At 46.8% G+C, this 18,703-nt stretch overlaps 1 non-coding gene across 1 annotated transcript; it reads right to left on the reverse strand.

Annotated features, from left to right (window-relative positions):
• Positions 1–9,578: 9,578 nt before the first annotated feature.
• trnae-uuc (transfer RNA glutamic acid (anticodon UUC)) lies at positions 9,579–9,650 on the reverse strand. The gene has a single exon. It is a non-coding gene; the product is annotated as a tRNA-Glu (tRNA).
• Positions 9,651–18,703: the final 9,053 nt, after the last annotated feature.

An 18,703-nucleotide genomic window follows, 5' to 3' on the forward strand; every position in this document is an offset into this window, starting at 1 on the left:
GTTAAAGTGAATGGTACCGTCCTGAGGAATGTCAGCAATGAAGGGAGATTGGAAGGTTTGGGGCAGCTCTCTTTGGTGAACAGAGGGCTGAAAGCTGGTCTGATTGAAGTTTTCCACGTCATGAGGGTTTTAGACAGAGGAAATAATGCAGTGAAAATGCTCCCAGGCCTGAAAGGATCAAGAACGATTTGGTAGAGATTTAAAGTCATCAGGAAAATAAGTAAAAGTGACATTAGGAAGACCGTTTTCGCACAGGGAGTGGGGTCAGTAAGTGGCTGTCTGACAGTAACAAAGAGGCAGATTCTATGGACACAAAAGGGAATTCGGTGGGCATGTTCAATGTAACAATGTGCAGATTTACAGGGAAAAGGCGACACAATGAGACACTTATTTACATATTGTGTTGAACCAGCAGAGCTAAGGTGGGCTGCATGGCCTCAGTCTCCGCTGTCACACATTTCGTGATTCTGAGTGAAATCGGATTTGGACAAACAGAACGTCGGAAATATGACAACGGATATATTCTGCCCAACAGGATACTCCATCACAGCAATGAAGGTGTTTTGACATCATTCTCGAAGGTACATGAGACAATGCAGATTCAAAACCGAGTATCCCTTTGAATCACTGAGTAATTTGTTTACAGTTATTCAGTTGAGGTGAGCGGAGTTGCGCATTGGGAGCCACTCCAGTTGATAGGTCGAAGCCGTTTTCTCCTGTGTGATAGTCCCACCAGCACTCCAATTTGCTGTGCTTCCAGTCAGTAGATTCAGATTACTATCCCATACTGATACACGGGCCACGATGACCCAGCTGTGGTGACAAGCTTGTGAAGGTCTTAGTGCTCTTCTGTTCTCTGTCGGGCTGCTATGATCCGAATCATCAAACCTCTCTTCTCCGAGATAGGAATAAACTGGTGAAAGTGAAACACATCAGTTGCGGTGTGTTCCATGCGCAGGAGGCCCTGCATTAATTCCCCCCGCTGTTTCACACAGCAGCATCCTCTCGGTGAATTACACTTGGCAAAAAAATCGATTGAACCAAATCAGTGTCCGCCATTGGATTTTACTGACACCGTTTATAAAATTCAGGCTCACCGTTAATGTGGAGAGGGGCCGTCAGACTGTAGTTTCCGCTCCTTCTGTCGAATAACGATAATTTTAACAGTGTCCAGTGAGAGGAAAGGATTTGCTGTTGGTGGGAAACATTTCTATCTGAACTCGCTGTCACTCTCCTGATCGATAGAAACATAAAGCTGGGAGTCTCTGGATTATGTTGTTAAAGCGTTGGTATTATGTTGTTCACACCGCGCTGTCACCAACTAAACGAGGCAGCTGCCCAGAGAGAGGTGGCTGTGTTCAAATCCCGTGATGAACTGGGGGAGTGGAGCATTTCCCCAAACAATGGGCACTCCACCTCCCTGACACAGTGTTCACAAATCAAACTGACGGCAAAGCTTCACGTGAGATCGAAAGTTTCCAGAAAGAAGACTTGGCTCAACAGATATCCGGAGTGAACGTACTCATTTCTTGATTTGCAGTGTAAGACGTTGGTTATCGGGAGCTTGATGGGATTTGAACACATAATTTCCTAATCTGGAGTCAGACGCACGACCGTTGTGTCACAAACTCATGGCCCAGGGCATGGCTGGAACACGACAGCAAACCTGAGACAGAGATGTTGGCCCGGGAACAGTGTGGGGTGTGGAATTGGCAGGCAACTGGAAGCTCAGGGTCTTTTTGCGGGCAGAACGGAGATGTTCTGTGCAGCAGTCACCCAGTTTCTGCTTCGTTTCCCCCAATGAAGATGAGACCACATTGTGAGCAACAAATGCAGTAGATTGGGTTGTGGGAAGAGCAGGTAAAGTGCTGCTTCACTTGGAAAGTAAAGTTGGGCCCTTGGATAGTGAGGGAGCAGGTAAATGGGCTGGTGTCACACATTCAGCAGTTGGAAGGTAATGTGCCATTGGGTGGGAATGGGGTTAGGGTTGATGGGAATGAAGGAAGAGTTGACCCAAGGTATAACTCCTGCACATTTACTTATCCGCCAAATACAGAAATTTGTTAAGTGTGTACAAGGAAATTTTCTAATTCACAATCAGGATGTACATACTGGCGAGGGTGCAAAAGCTAAGGGCCGGCAACCATAATTCTATTAACATGACAATAGTGATTGAAAATAATATATCAGATCTAAAGGTTGAAGTTCTAAATTGGAGGAAGACGCAGGTATGAGGCAAGATCTTTCAAAACCTGATTGGGGGCAGGTGTTCGCAGATTAAAGGACTGCTGGAAAAAGGGAAGCCTTCAAATATGAGATAAGAAGAGTCCAGACACAGTATATTCCTGTTAGGGTGAAAGGAAAGGCTGGTAGGTGTAGGGAATGCTGGATGGCTAGAGAATTTGAGATTTTGGTTAAGATAAAGAAGGATGCATACGTCAGGTATCGACAGAGAGATCGAGTGAATCCTTAGAGAATAAAGGCAGTACGAGCATACTTAAGAGAGAAATCATGAGGGCAAAAAGGGAACATGAGATAGCTTTGGCAAATAGAGTTAAGGAAAACCCAAAGGGTTTTTATAAATACGGTAAGGACAAAACGATAGCAAGGGAGAGAATAGGGCCCCTCAAAGATCAGCAAGGTGGCCTTTGTGTGGAGCTGTTGTACATCGGGTGGGGGTTGGGGGGGCGTGGATACTGAACGGATATTATGTATCACTGTTTACTGTGGAGAAGAGCATTGAAGATATAGAATGTGAGAAAGTAGATGGTGAAATGTTGAAAAAATGTCCATATTACAGATGATAAATTGCTGGATATCTTGAAATGCAGAAAAGTGGATAAATCCCAAGGATCTGATCAGGATTTCCCCAGAACTCTATGGGAAACTGGGGAAGTGATTGCTAGGCCTCTCAATGAGATATTTGTATCATCAATAGTCACAGGTGAGGTGCCGGAAGGCTAGAGGGTGGTTAAGGTGGTGCCACTATTTAAGAAAGGTGGTAAGGAAAAGCCAGGGAACTATAGACCGGTGAGGCAGTCATCCGTGACGGGCAGGTTTTTGGAGAGAATCCTGAAAGATAGGATTTACATGTAATTGGAAAGGAAAGAATTGGTTAAGGATAGTCAGCATGGCTTTATGCTTGGGAAATCATGTCTCACGAACATGATTGAGTTTTTTGAAGAAATACAAAGTGGAATGATGGGTGCAGAGCGATGGACGTGATCTCTATGGACTTCAGGAAGGCGTTCATCAAGTTTCCTCATGGGAGACTGGTGAGCAAGGTTTAATCTCATGGCATGCAGGGACAACTAGCTATTTGGATACAGAACTGGCTAGGAGAAATAAGACAGAGGGTGGTGATGGAGGGTTGCTTTTCAGACTGAAGGCCTGTGACCAATGGTGTATCACAAGGATCGATGTTGGGTCCACTACTTTTTGTCATTTATATGAATGATTTGTATGTAAACGGAGGAGGTATAGTTAGTAAGTTTGTAGATGACACCAAAATTGGAGGTGTAGGGGACAGTAAAGAAGGTTACCTCAGATTACAACGGGACCTTGATCAGATGGGCCAATGGGCTGAGAAGTGGCAGATGGAGGTCAATGCAGATAAATATGAGGTGCTGAATTTTGGAAAAACAAATCAGAGCAGGACTTTTACATTTCATGGTAAGTTCCTTGGAAGTGTTGCTGAGCAAAGAAACCTTGGTTTTCAGGTTGATAGTTCCTTAAAAGTAGAGACACAGGCAGATTGGATAGTAAAGAAGGCGTTTGGTGTGCTTTCCTTTGTTGGTCAGAGCATCGAGGATAGATGTTGGGAGCTTATGTTGTCACTGTACAGAACATTGGTCAGGCCACGTTTGGAATATTGCATGTAATTTTGGTCTGCTACCTATCGGAAAGATGTTGTGAAACTAGAAAAGGTGCAGAAAAGATTTACAAGGATGTTGCCAGGGTTGGAGGGTTGAGCGAAAAAGCGAGGCTGAATAAGACTGTTTTCTCTGGAGCGTCGGAGGCTAAGGGGTGACCTTATAGAAGTTTATAAAATCATGAGGGATATGGATAGCGCAAATGGGCAAGTTCTTTTCCCTGGGATTGGGGAGTCCAGAACTACAGGGCATAGTTTTAGGGAGGGGAGGGGAAAGATATAGAAGGGACTTAAGGGGCAACCTTTTCCCGCAGAGGGTGATGCATGTACGGCATGAGCTGCTGGAGTAAGTGATGGAGGCTGTATAATTACAGCATTTGAAATGCATCGGGATGTGTATGTGAATAGGAAGGTTTTATGGGGATATGCTGGCATATGGGACGAGATTAGGTTAGGATATCTGGGCTGCATGGACAAGTTGGGCCGAAGGGTCTGTTTCCGTGCTGTACATCTGTGTCACTCTGTGAGACTCCATGGGATTCTCTCGGAGAAAGTGAGGACTGCAGATGCTGGAGATCAGAGCTGAAAATGTGTTGCTGGAAAAGCGCAGCAGGTCAGGCAGCATCCAAGGAGCAGGAGAATCGACGTTTCGGGCATGAGCCCTTCTTTAGGAATTTTTATGTATAAACTATAAACATTCCATTAGTTAAATATTGTGAAGTGTGAAGCCACAGTTTTCGTCCCCAAGTTCGACCTGAGCTCCCCCCTCCCCCATCCCAGTAACTCTGTTGACAGCCTTCATGTCACATTTAAAACTAGGATCAATAGATTCGTTGTCAGTCGGGGGATGAGCAGTTACAGGAAAAGGGCAGGAAAATGCATGTGGAGAATGTCAGATCAGCCACAATCCTATTGAATGCAGAAGCAGGCTCAAGGGGTTGAATGGCATTTTCCTGTTCCTATTTCTTATGGTTCCCGAGCACTTACTTCTGAAACAGCGTCCTGGCTTCAGTATGTGCCTTTACCGAGAGTGCTGATGTTCCCTTGTGTAATATCAACAACTTAGCAGCTGCTGAAACCTCTTGCTCCTTTGTTACCTCTCAACACAATAAGCCAATGTGTTCAGGGGAGGTGATGGCCGACTTTATTGTCACCAGACTATTCACCCAGGTAATGTTCTGGGGACCTGGGTTCAAAACCTGCCACGGCAGATGGTGGAATCTGCATTCAATATAAATCTGGAATTAAGAGTCTAACAATAAAACTGTTGTGGTTTGTCGTAAAAATGTATCTGGTTTCCTGCTGCGAAACGTGATCTGATCTGATCTACATGTGATTTCAGATCCACTGTCAGCTGATTGAATCTTCACTGCCCTTTCAGTCAACTCTGAAAACTAACCTTTTTTAACTATGATGTTGCCAGAATGATTGAAAGACGGCATAGGCTGGGACTTTTTTTGACTGGCGAGTAGAAGGTTGAGGGTGGAGGTTATGGAGGTTTATGAAGTCATGAGGGATAAAGATAAGTTGAATAACCAGTGTCTTTTCCCGAAGGGTAGGGACATTTAAAACTTGGGAGTATATTTTTAAGATGAGAGGGAAAAGATTTAAAAAGGACAGAAGGGGGCAACGATTTTTACATTGAAGGTGGTTCGTGTGTAGAATGAACTGTCAGAGGACGTGCTGGATTCAGGTCATGTTACAATATTTAAAATTATTTGGATAAGTACATATGAGTCAAACACAGGCAGGTGGGTCTAATCTTCCCCCAGATATTCAAAGGGACAGCCAGTCAGAGGGGGGCAGGGCCACGCCTATCGTTGTTGTGTGGCATGTGTGACAGCTGCAACAAGACGTCGCAACTCCTGTGCTCAATGCTCTGACCAATGAAAGCAAGCATGCCAAAAGCCTTCTTCACCACCCTGCCTACCCACGACTCTATTTTCTAGAAGCTAATAACCCGCAACCCTAGATCGCTCTCAGTTCTGGTCCCCTTGGTGTTCTGACTTCTGACTTCTTCAACTCTGGATTTATGTTGAACTTGATGGGATACTTTGTCCAACTCAGCATTTGTAAACAGTATCGCTCGGAGGGATTCATTTGAAACTTTTGAGGAGGTGAGCTCAACAAGATTGAACTATTCAAAGTTACTTGGACTCTATTTTAAAGTTACATCAGGACCAGTAGTCAGAGACACGTACAGCATGGAAACAGGCACTTCGATCCAACTTGTCCATGCTGACCTGATATCCTAAATTAATCTAGTCCCATTTGACAGCACCTGACCCATATACTCTGGCAGCTCATTTCATATATATACCACCCTCTGCATGAAGAAGTTGTCCATTTAAGATATTTTGCCTCTTAACCGAAACCTCTGCCCTCTAGTTCTGGACTCCCCCATCCCAGGGAAAAGCCCTTGTCTATTACCCTGTCCATGCCTCTCATGATTTTGTAACCTCTATTAGGTCACTCCTCTGCCTCTGATGATCCAGTGAAAACAGTCCCAGCCTATGCAGCCTCTCCCTGTAGCTCAAATCCTCCAAACCCCTGCAACATTCCCGTAAATCGTTTCTCATAGAGTAGTCAACGTTTCAGTCCTGAAGAAGGGTTAATACCCAAAACGCTGACTACTCCACATTCTGGTGCTGCCTGGCTTGCTGTATTCTCCCAACCTCCTGCTTCGGCATGCAGTATGTAGTGGCTTAGTGTTTACCACTGCATCCTCATAGTGCCGGGGGCCCAGGTTTGATTGCAGCCTTGGCTGACTGTATGTGAGGAGTTTGCACTTTCTCCCAGCGTCTGCGTGGGTTTTCTCTGGGTGATAATGTTTTCTTCCATACACCAAAGATGTGCATGTCTTTGGCCATGCTTCCTTGCCCGTAGAGGTAGGTACATTAGGCAGAGGGAAATAGGTCTGGATGGGTTACTCTTCGGCGGGTCGGTGTGGACTTGTTGAGACAAATGGCCTGTTTTCACACTGAAGCTAATCTCATCTGCGCTACTTTTGTCACGAACGAATGACAGAGTAGACTCAACAGGCCGAATGGCTTAACTTCTGCTCCGATGGTCTTGCGGTCTTAGGTTTCTCTGGATCATTTCATTTGGCAATGAGCAGTACCAGGCTCATTGAGCAGCACTGTTCACTGAAAGCAAAGCTCAAAGTATGGTTGAACTCCTACAATGTGGAAACAGGTCCTTCAGCCCAACACATCTGCACTGATCTTCTGAAGAGTAACCCAGTCAGATCCATTTTCCTACCCTCCCTAAATTGCACACAGACCCCAAAGGGTGGAATTATTCCTGGGTTCCTGGTGCCATGAGGCAGCAGTGCAACTCTGAGCCACCATGGGGTTGTGGTTGTGGGGTGTAGGGGACACAATTGCAGTCCAGCAGAAAACAAAACAACCCATCTACTCTCCCACTGCACCCACTGTCAGGACTGGCAGGATGTTCAGTCCTGGGGGGGTGACCCAAGGCAACGTCACCCGTGGGTTCTGATTGCTGGGAGCGTTGGTGCCCCTGCTGGTGCTTCCGCAAGTTGCAGGAAAATATGAACCTCTTCCCACACTCGGGCGAGCTGAAGGGCCTCTCCCCAGTGTGGACACGCTGGTGCTTCAGCAGGGTGGAGGAATTGCTGAAGGCCTACCCGCACTCAGGGCAGCAGAATGGCCTCCCCCCCTCCGACACCGCCCTCCGCCCCCACAACCCTCCCCCTGGGTGGATTGGTTGGTGCTTCAGCAGTGTGGAGGAGCGGGTAAAGCCCTTCCCACACCCCGGGCAGGACAACGGCTTCTCCCCAGTGTGGACGGACTAGTTTCTTAGCAGGGCTGAGGAATTGCTGAAGGCCTACCCGCACTCAGGGCAGCAGAATGGCCTCCCCACCTCCGACACCGCCCTCCGCCCCCACAACCCTCCCCCTGGGTGGATTGGTTGGTGCTTCAGCAGTGTGGAGGAGCGGGTAAAGCCCTTCCCACACCCCGGGCAGGACAACGGCTTCTCCCCAGTGTGGACGGACTAGTTTCTTAGCAGGGCTGAGGAATTGCTGAAGGCCTTCCTGCACTTAGGGCAACTGAGCGACATCTCCTCGATGTGGACCTATCAATGGGCCATCACGTCGGAAGAAAGAGCAAAGCCCTCCCTGAGCTCGGGGCAGAAGAACGGCCTCTCCTCAGTGTGGACCCACTGGTGTCTCAGCAGGTGGGAAGAACTGCTGAAGGCCATCTCGCACTTGGGGCCGGAGAACAGCCTTCCCCAGTGTGGACCAACTGGTGCGTCAGCAGGGCAGAGGCCTTCCCGCACTCAGGGGAGCAGAAGGCCTTTTTCCCCTCTGTTTGCCCATTACTGCTTCAGAACCCTTTCAAATTTCACAATATCGTTCTGAGAGGAGGGAGACCAGAATTGCACACAATATTCCAAAAGAGGTCTAACCAATGTCCTGTACAGCCACAATATAACTTCCCAACTCCAATACTCAGTCAGAAGATTGCAAAAGCTTTCAAAACCCACAAAAAACAAACAGGAAAGAATGGAGGGAAAAATCGAATGTTTGAGAGTCAGCTTGGAAGCATCAATGAGAAATCGGCGTACTGGGTTTATTGGGTACCCATTCTCCTTAAATACACTATATACGTATTTCTCTTCTGTTCTTCATAGTTTCTCTCTGCTGCAGTTTGTAGTGGCTGGTTGAAATAATGTCCTGATGCAGCTTCGTTTGTGTGTGTTGGGATGATTGCTTCTGTGGTTAAGTATTTGTTTTGTGTGTGTTGTTTTTCTGTAGATGCTAGTTTGAAGCTCCCCATTGACTGTTTGCTCTACTGTGACATCTAGGAATGGCACTTTGTTGTTGTTCTCCTTCCCTTCAAACCAGGAGCCCCCCTCAGGCCATAGTCTCACGACTTGGAACATCAATATACAGACTTGTCAAAGGCCTCCGTAGAAGGCTAAAACACCAAGTCGAAGATTCACACAACTCTATTTACTCCATCCAAGAATTCCTGAACACCAAAGACACTAAGATCGAAGAGGATGGAATAATGATGTCCTTTGACATAACAGCCCTGTTCAATCCATTAACATCAACGTAGCCAAAGAAAACTGAAGACACTACTCGAACAACCAAAGACACAAACACAGCATCAACTTCATCAGCAAAGATAGCACTGTCAACTTCATGGAACTGTGCCTTACCACCCACTTCATATTCAGTAACAAGCCCTACAAACAAATCAACGAAACACCCATGGAACCACCAATATTAGTATTCCTCGCAGAAGCAATAATGCAGAGACTCGAACAAACAGCCCTTTCGATGATCCAACCCAAACTTTGGGTCCCCTACAGCAATGACACTTTTGTCATCAAAAAATGAAACAAATTAGAGGAAACCTACAACACCATCAACAATATCCTGACTGGCATAAAATTCACAAAAGAGGAGAACAACAACAAAGTGCCATTTCTACATGTCACAGTAGAGTGAACAGTCAATGGTAAATTCAAAACAGCGTCTACAGGAAAACAACGCACGCGAGCCAAGAACTTAACGACAGAAGCAATCATCCCTACACATGCAAACAAATCTGAATCAGGACACTATATCAACGAGCCACGACACACAGCTGCACCGAGGAACGACGAAGATCAACAAATAAACAAGCCGAGTATTTTAGAAGCACGGGCAACCTATGAAACGCCTGAAAACTGCTTCCCTGACCGGGAATCGAACCCGGGCCGCGGCGGTGAAAGCGCCGAATCCTAACCACTAGACCACCAGGGAGACACAAGCAAATGCTGACAGCTCTACCAAAAGTTTCTTCCCTGCCCAGAAATCAAATCTGGGCCACGGTCGTGAGAAGGCGTTCACCTGTGTATCCAACAATGTCATTTCTTGTATCCATTGCTCCCGATGCGGTCTCCTCTACATTGGGGAGACTGGAGACTCCTCGCAGAGCCAAGTCACAGCGCTTGAGGGAACATCTCCAGGGCACCCCCACCAATCAACCTCATCGCCCTCTGGCCCAACAGTTCAAACCCCCTCCCACTCTGCCGAGGACATGCAGGTCCTGGGCATCCTCCATCGCCGCTCCATCACCACCCGATGCCTGGGGGATGAACGCCTCATCTACTGCTTCAGATAAAGTCAACCACAAGCCATCAATGCAGACTTCTACAGTTTCCTCATTTCCCCTTCCCCCCTCCTTACCTCAGTTCCAACCTTCTAGCTCAGCGCTGTCCTTATGACCTGTCCGACCTGCCAATCTCCCTTCTCACCTATCCGCTCCACCCTACTCTCTGACCTGTCACCTCCATCCCCACCCCCATTCACCTATTGTACTCTTTGCTACCTTTGGCCCAGCAACACTCGATTTATCTTTCCACCCTGGAGGCGTCCTGCCTTAATTCCTGATGAAGGCCTTTTACCCGAAACGTCGATTTTACTACTCCTCGGAAGCTGTCTGACCTGCTGTACTTTTCCAGCACCACTCTGATCTAAACTCTGGTTTCCAGCATCTGCAGTCCTCACTTTTGACTCACCAATAAACTCAGTGTGACGATTTCACATCAACAAACTGACACAAGCAGACACAACGTCGACAGAAACACTAGCACATTACTTTACATTAAAGACATCTGTGAAATGATGTCAAGACAACTCAATCCTCTCAGCATCATGGTCGCCCACAAACCTACCAACACACTTAAACAGCGGCTAATGAACCTGAAATACCCGATAGAAACAACCAGCAAACGAATGTTTTTTACAAAATACCATACAAGGAAATATATACATGACCTCTGCACACAGGTCTCTGAGGCAATAAATGCTGGGATGAGATAATGAAGATTATTTCAGCCAAGACGAATCGGCACTGACTGGACAGCCATTTAAAATCAACGCTGTCAGCCCAGGATGGAAGACCCGAAGGGATGAACAGTTTTCTTATTTCCTGAAGATTTACAAAGCTGAGACTGGGTTTTGGTGTTTGTTCCCTTTCCACTCCCAGGAGCCGCAGTGGTTGGGGCGGTGAGTTGGGGAAAGTGAAATGTGCCCGCGAGCAGCGTGTGTGGCTACTTCAGCTTCCCCTCCTCTGACAGCGCTGTGACTTTACTCTGATGTTCTCAGGGACACTTCCCGACGCGAGACAGTGAAAAGAGTCTCGTTCCTGCAGATCAGCAATTCAAACCGTATGCCGGCTTCAGGACAATGCGAAAGATTAATTGGGGTATGTGAAGAAGCTGTGAGCTGCATTTCAAACAGGTAGGTGGAGTCAGATGCGTCAACCATTGCGCCCCGTCACTGTGCGGACCTGACGCCGCCATGCTGCAGAGTTCTGACGTTAACACGGACATGCGCAGCAATGGGAACATTCACAAGAGGAACAGCCAAAGATAATCACCGTCACTGCTTCCCTTCCATAGTCCCAACTTTGTGAAGCACTATCTTTCACTGGCAAATAAAACACATTAATCCTCAGGTGCCGACTTCACTTCGATCACGACTTCACACCCCAAACTGTTCTCGTCTCATTTCCAAATACTTGGCTCAGAGCTTCAAAAACTGTTCTGTGGGTATCTGATTGTTACACCCTGTCAGGCAGTGGGTTGTAGATTCCCGACCAGGCCCAATGTGATTGAAATATTTCAACTCCTCCACTGAGTTGCATCTTTAAAAAAATCGTGGAGCAATCTCCCTTTCCTTTTTACGACATTTCTCAACTGTAGTCGGCAGGGTTCACACCTGCGTGGGGAAAGCGCAATGGATTTCATCTCCATCGCACTCACCAATCGGCCCACCAAAACAGAACCACACTGACAGCTTCATTTCCCAGGTCTCTCTGCCTGTGGAGCTGAGAAAGAGGGAATCATTGCAGAGTTTGATTGAATCCAATCACTTCACAAGATTCGAAATGGTTAAATATCTGCAAATGGCGGGTCTGGGTGTTTCATCACGAAAGATGACGTGGACCTAGTCAGCAGATTACCACCCTGGGCGGGGAGCCCCACAGGATCTCTACGCCAACACGTTAACTGTTCGGCCACAACTACACGCCCAAAGTTGTGGTCTAAACTTTCTCATGGAATACTTCTAACAGGAAAGGTGAGTATTGGGATTGTCCTGTCCGCGCCATAACCCCAACGGTTCCTGTTCCCCTGGATTTGATCAAGACAGAGGAGGCTGATGGGAGATCGAATTGAACTACACACATTGATGAGAGATAGAGCGGGTGGGAAGGATCCATTCCCATGCGTAGAGAGATTAATAATCAGGGCCGAAAATAAGGAGCCACTTCAAGAAATTTGGGGTTCATTCAGCAAAGCTAATGTATGACTGTTCACAGAAAATTGTGATGAAAATCTCTCGAGTTATTTTGATGAGAAGTGTTGATGATGCTAAAACAATCGATAGGATGAACGTAGATTGGTCAATGTATTTGGTGACAGTTCTGTTCTAGCCCTGTGAGCGAAACCTGGATCTGAAGGAGTAGAAGGGACATTAACAAAATCGATCTGAAATTGGACACGTGACAAGAAACAGAGCCATCATGAACAGTTGGCTTTTGAACTGGAGAAGGTTTCTCGTGAAATTAGCTTGAGGCTTGAGGTATGCAAGGTCAAGATAATTTAGGTAAAACACGGAAACGCTATCCTCATTAGCAGACAGTGAAAAGATTACAAGACACAAATTAAACATTTTCGACAAGTGATACAGGGAACTGGGAAGATAAGTATTATAAACAGTGAACAGCAAAGTTCTGGAACGCAACACTTACATTCAAAGACCGAAAACATCCAAGTCCTGATTAATCAGATTGCATTGTGGTGCTTTTTTTGCAAAACATCCACATGCAATGTCCTACAAAAGAGTGGCAAGACCCATCCCTCTCAGCCCAGGATAGAAAATCCGAAGGGATGAACGTTTGCTGATTTTCTGAAGATTCACAGAGCTTAGACTGGGTTTTGGTGATTGTTTCTTTTCCACTGCCAGGAGCCGCAGTGGTTGAGGCGTTGAGTTGGGGAGAATAAAATGTGCCCGTGAGCAGCATGTGGGGCTATTTCAGCTTCCCCTCATCTGACTGCGCTGTGAGTTGACTCCGATGTTCTCAGGGACATTTACTGACGCGTGACAGTGAAACGATTCTCATTCCCGCAGATCGGGAATTCAAACCGTATGCCGGCTTCAGGACAAAGAGAAGAGTAATTGCGGTGTGTGAAGAAGCTGTGAGCTGCATTTCAAACAGGTAGGTGGAGTCAGATGCATCATCCATTGCGCCCCGGCCCTGTGCGTATCTCACGCCACCATGCTGCAGAGTTCTGACGTTAACACGGACATGCGCAGCAATGGGTTCATTCACAAGGTGAACAACCAAAGATAATCACCGTCACTGATTCCCTTCCACAGGCCCAACTTTGTGAAGCAGTATCTTTCACTGGCAAAGGAAACTCCCTTGTCGTCCGGTGCCTGCTTCATTTCGATCACGATTTCAAGCACATCACTGTACTAGTCTCATTTCCAAACACTTTGCTCATAGCCTCAAAAGAAGCTCTGCGAGTATCGGCTTGCTCCACCCGAACAGGCAGTGGGTTGCAGATTCCCACCAGTCCCAATTTGAGTGAAATATTTTTCCCCCTCCACTGATTTGAATCTTAAAGAAGAAGCCGGGGAGCAAGCTCCCTTTCTTTTCGACGACATTTCTCATTTTGTACTCGGAAGGGTTCACACCTGCGTGGGGAAACCGCAATGGATTTCATGTACATCGCATTAACCACTCGGCCCACGAATACAGAACCACACTGACAGCTTGACCTCCCAGGTCTGTCTGCCTGTGGAGCTGAGAAAGAGTGAATCATCGCAGAGTTTGTTTGAATCCAATCACTTCACAGTGATTCGAAAGGGTTAAATATCGGCACATGGTGTTTGCAGATATTTCGGTGTTTCACCCCAAAAGATGAAATGAACTTTCAGTTAGAAATTGCAGGAGGAACTCAGCAGGTCAGGCAACATCTGTGGAAAGAGAATCAGAGGCAATATTTCAAAAATCGGTTTTCAGCGACAGGTACTGTCAAACCTGCCGAGTTTCTCTTTTGGTCTGGTCTTCTCAGCATACGCAGTCCCTTACGTGAGACATTAATTCAATTCCGAAACCCCTTTATGGAGAAGAAATCCGCTTGGGGAACATTTTCCTGACCCCATGAAAAGCGCGCAGCTTCGCAGCCATAGGAGGTCAGCGAACACACCGCCCCTGAGTGGGCTCGAACCACCAACCTTTCGATTAACAGCCTAATGCGCTGACCAATTGCGCCACAGAGACAGGCGCGGTAGTGGGCTACACCATCGCGTAGTGATTTTATAATTCAGCCTCCCCGCCGAGAATTACAATTGGCGTCTATCAGTTTTACTTTTCCATAATCAAGCCTGGGAGATGTGTTGTGGAGATACCGGGGACAGTCTGCAGACGCATCCATGTCACGAGGAACTAGCTTTCTTACTCCGGGGCCGGCGCCCTTCCAGCCTTTCAGTGTTTTGCCTGTTCCCGAGTTCTCTCATTGGCTCGCAGGGGAGAAGGGGTTTGAATTCCTGATGTTCAGGAACGACAATTCTTTCAATGTCTCAGATCAGTTCATGTGCCGAGAACATCAAAGTCAACCTCCCGGCCTCTTCAACAAGGGGACGGTGTCTGGACTGTCTCTGCTCAATCGGACAGGTCATCTTTCATTCTCCTCTAAATCCGCTTCCCAAAGTGTTTCTAAAGGTTCACAAAGCTGGAGACTGGGATTTCTGTTTTGCTTCATGAACATTTGAACATTTTTCCATTTCCTAACTGACAATATTTTGCCAAAATCTCTTCCAATTGTACGCCTTGCCTCATGTCCAGGGATGAGGAATTTCCATTTTGGGGAGACATTCCCAAGGTGGAGAATGTTCGCTTTGGAGCAAAGAAGGATAACTGGAGATTTCCTGGGGCTGTTGGTCATGATGGGAGAAGAAGCGGTGGGAATGGGCAGATTAATGATCAGAAGAACCAATTGCCACTGACCAGAGTCAGTTACCAGAGGAGAGGGATTGAAGTTCTTGAATGAAAAGCAGCACTTGTGCCTAATAAACACAGAGAATACTGCAGAAAGGCAACGGGTCGAGCAGCATCTGTGGAAATGGAAACAGAGCTGACGTTGTGAGTCTGGTACGTTGTTTGTTCAGAACCCGAGTTTCCTGCATGGCAATCAATTCCCAGACATGAGAAAACGGGTCTTTATTGAGACGGGTTTTGTGAAGTTTGAGCGATAATGCAACCAACAGGAAGTTATTTAAAATCGCCAGCGAAGAAAGCATAGCCAGCAGGTTACCACCCTGGGCGGGGGAGCCCCAAAGGATCTCTACGCCAACACCTTAAGTGTTCGGCCACAACTACACGCCCAAAGTTGAGGTCTAAACTTTCTCATGGAATAGTTCTAACAGGAAAGGTGAGTATTGGGCTTGTCCTGTCCGCGCCATAGCCCCAACGTTTCCTGTTCCCCTGGATTTGATCAGGACAGAGGAGGCTGATGGGAGATCGAATTGAACTACACACATTGATGCGAGATAGAGCGGGTGGGAAGGATCCATTCCCATGTGAAGAGAGATTAATAATCAAGGCCGAAAATAAGGAGCCACTTCAAGAAATTTGGGGTTCATTCAGCAAAGCTAATGTAGAACTGTTCACAGAAAATTGTGATGAAAGTCTCTCGAGTTATTTTGATGAGAAGTGTTCATGATGCTAATACAATCGATACGATGAACGTAGATTGGTAAATGTATTTGGTGACAGTTCTGTTCTAGCCCTGTGAGCGAAACCTGGATCTGAAGGAGTATAAGGGACATTAACAACATCGATCTGAAATTGGACACGTGACAAGGAACAGAGCCATCATGAACAGTTGGCTTTTGAACTGGACAAGGTTTCTCGTGAAATTAGCTTGAGGCTTGAGGTATGCAAGGTCAAGATAATTTAGGTAAAACATGGAAACACTATCCTCATTAGCAGACAGTGAAAGGATTACAAGACACAAATTAAACATTTTCGACAAGTGATACAGGGAACTGGGAAGATAAGTATTAGAAACTGGCAACAACAAAGTTCTGCAGCACAACACTGACATTCAAAGACCGAAAACATCCAGGTCCTGATTAATCAGATGGCATTGTGGTGCTTTTCTGCAAAACATCCACTTGCAATGTCCAACAAAAGAGTGACAAAACCCATCCCTGTCAGCCGAGGATAGAAAATCTGAAGGGATGAACGTTTGCTGATTTTCTGAAGATTCACAGAGCTTAGACGGGGTTTTGGTGATTGTTTCTTTTCCACTGCCAGGAGCCGCAGTGGTTGAGGCATTGAGTTGGGGAGAATAAAATGTGCCCGTGAACAGCGTGTGGGGCTATTTCAGCTTCCCCTCATCTGACTGCGCTGTGAGTTGACTCAGATGTTCTCAGGGACATTTACTGACGCGAGACATTGTGAGGATTCTCATTCCCGCAGATCGGGAATTCAAACCGTACGCCGGCTTCAGAACAATGAGAAAGATTAATTGAGGTGTGTGAACAAGCTGTGAGCTGCATTTCAAACAGGTAGGTGGAGTTTGGTGCGCCAGGCCCTGTGCGCATCTAACGCCACCATGCTGCAGAGTTCTGACGCCAACACGGACATGCGCAGCAATGGGAACATTCACAAGGTGAACGACCAAAGATAATCACCGTCACTGATTCCCTTCCACAGGCACAACTTTGTGAAGCAGTATCTTTCACTGCCAAAGGAAATACCCTTGTCCTCAGGTGCCTGCTTCATTTCGATGACGATTTCAAGCCCCTCACGGTTCTACTCTCATTTCCAAACACTTTGCTCATAGCCTCCAAAGAAGCTCTGAGGGTATCTGCTTGTTCCACCCAAACAGGCAGTGGGTTGCAGATTCCCACCAATCCCAATTTGAGTGAAATATTTTCCCCCCTCCACTGATTTGAATCTTAAAGAAGAAGCGGGGGAGCAAACTCCCTTTCTTTTCGACGACATTTCTCATTTTGTACTCGGCAGGGTTCACACCTGCGAGGGGAAACCGCAATGGATTTCAAGTCCATCGCATTAACCACTCGGCCCACGAATACAGAACCACACTGACAGCTTGACTTCCCAGGTCTGTCTGCCTGTGGAGCTGATAAAGAGTGAATCATCGCAGAGTTTGTTTGACTCCAATCACGTCACAGTGATTCGAAAGGGTTATATATCTGCATACGGCGACTCCAGTTGTTTCGTCCCAAAAGATGAAATGAACTTTCAGTAAAAAACAAAACTAGAAATTGCAGGAGGAACTGAGAAGGTCAGGCAACGTCTGTGGAAAGAGAATCAGAGACAACATTTCAGAATTTTGTTTTCTCTGACAGGTACTGTCAAACCTACCGAGTTTCTCTTTTGGTCTCGGCCTCTCTGCAGACGCAGTCCCTTACGTGAGACATTAATTCAATTCAGAAACCCCTTTGTGGAGAAGATTTCCGTTTGGGGAACATTTTCCTGACCCCATTAAAAGCGCACAGCTTCAGCATTACGGCATGTGTGAGCTTGTGGCGCAACGGTAGCGCGTCTGACTCGAGATCCGAAAGTTGCATGTTTGAATCTCAATTGGTTCCATAACGTCGACTCCTTACGTTTCAAATCACGAAAGGAGTCCGTTGACTCCGTGTATCGTTTAGCTAAGTCTTGCCGTTTGCGTATAATGAATCTGCCTCTTTGTCAGTTTGGGATTTACTGACCCCAACCACTCCCTTTACAAAAGCATTCTTCCTAATGCCACTTTTGTTTCTTTTCCTCATGACTTTTAAACTCTGCCGAATCGTTGCCGATCCTTTCAGGCGTGGGAACACTTTGACGACATTACTTTCTCTGTCTAGACTTCGCATGACTTGAAAAGCTTCAATCGGGCCAGATTTCAAACTTCTGTACTCCAAAGAGAGCTGTCCCAAATTTCCAATCGACCCTCATCGCTGACATCCCTCAAACACTGCACCACTCACGTCAACTTATTCAACGCTATCTCCAATCATTTCACTTCGCTGCTTTCTGTCCCATTGGTCCTCCAGGGAGCCCAACCTCGTTTTACGAAGGTGCTTTTTGAGAAAGTTAAACAGGCACGTTTGCGCAAGTCATGAAAAGTCGATGAAGACCCCAAGCGAGAATCATACCCCTAGACCAACGAACCACACAGCACCCTTGCCCCCGCCCTCGCCCCCGCCCCTGCCCCCGTCCTACCTCTTGAATTAGCTGCGTCTTGCTCAGAGTAAAGTCCAATTGACATTGAACAGGCTGGGGCTGTTTTCTCTGGAACGTCGGAGGTTGGAGGGTGACTTTATGGAGGTTTACCAAATTATGAGGGGCATAGATAGGATAAATAGACAAAGTCTTTTCCCTGGGGTCAGGGAGTCAAGAACTAGAGGGCATAGGTTTAGGGTGAGAGGGGAAAGATATAAAAGAGACCTCAGGGGCAACTTTTTCAAGCAGAGGGTGGCACGTGTATGGAATGAGCTGCCAGAGAAAGTGGTGGAGATTGGTACAATTGCAACATTTAAGAGGCGTTTGGATGGATATATGAATAGGAAGGGTTTGGAGGTGTATGGGCCGGGTGCTGGCAGGTGGGACTAGATTGGGGTGGGATATCTGGACGGGTTGGACCGAAGGGTGTGTTTCCATGCTGTACATCTCTATGACTGTATGAACAGCTGCTTCTCATTCTGTCTCTCTGCTGCCGTTTGCCCGTCCCCAGGAACCGGGCCTTCTCTACTGGCAGAAAATTAAACTGTTTTCTTCCTAA

Source organism: Chiloscyllium punctatum, chromosome 36 (assembly GCF_047496795.1).
Source record: "Chiloscyllium punctatum isolate Juve2018m chromosome 36, sChiPun1.3, whole genome shotgun sequence".
NCBI lineage: Eukaryota > Metazoa > Chordata > Chondrichthyes > Orectolobiformes > Hemiscylliidae > Chiloscyllium > Chiloscyllium punctatum.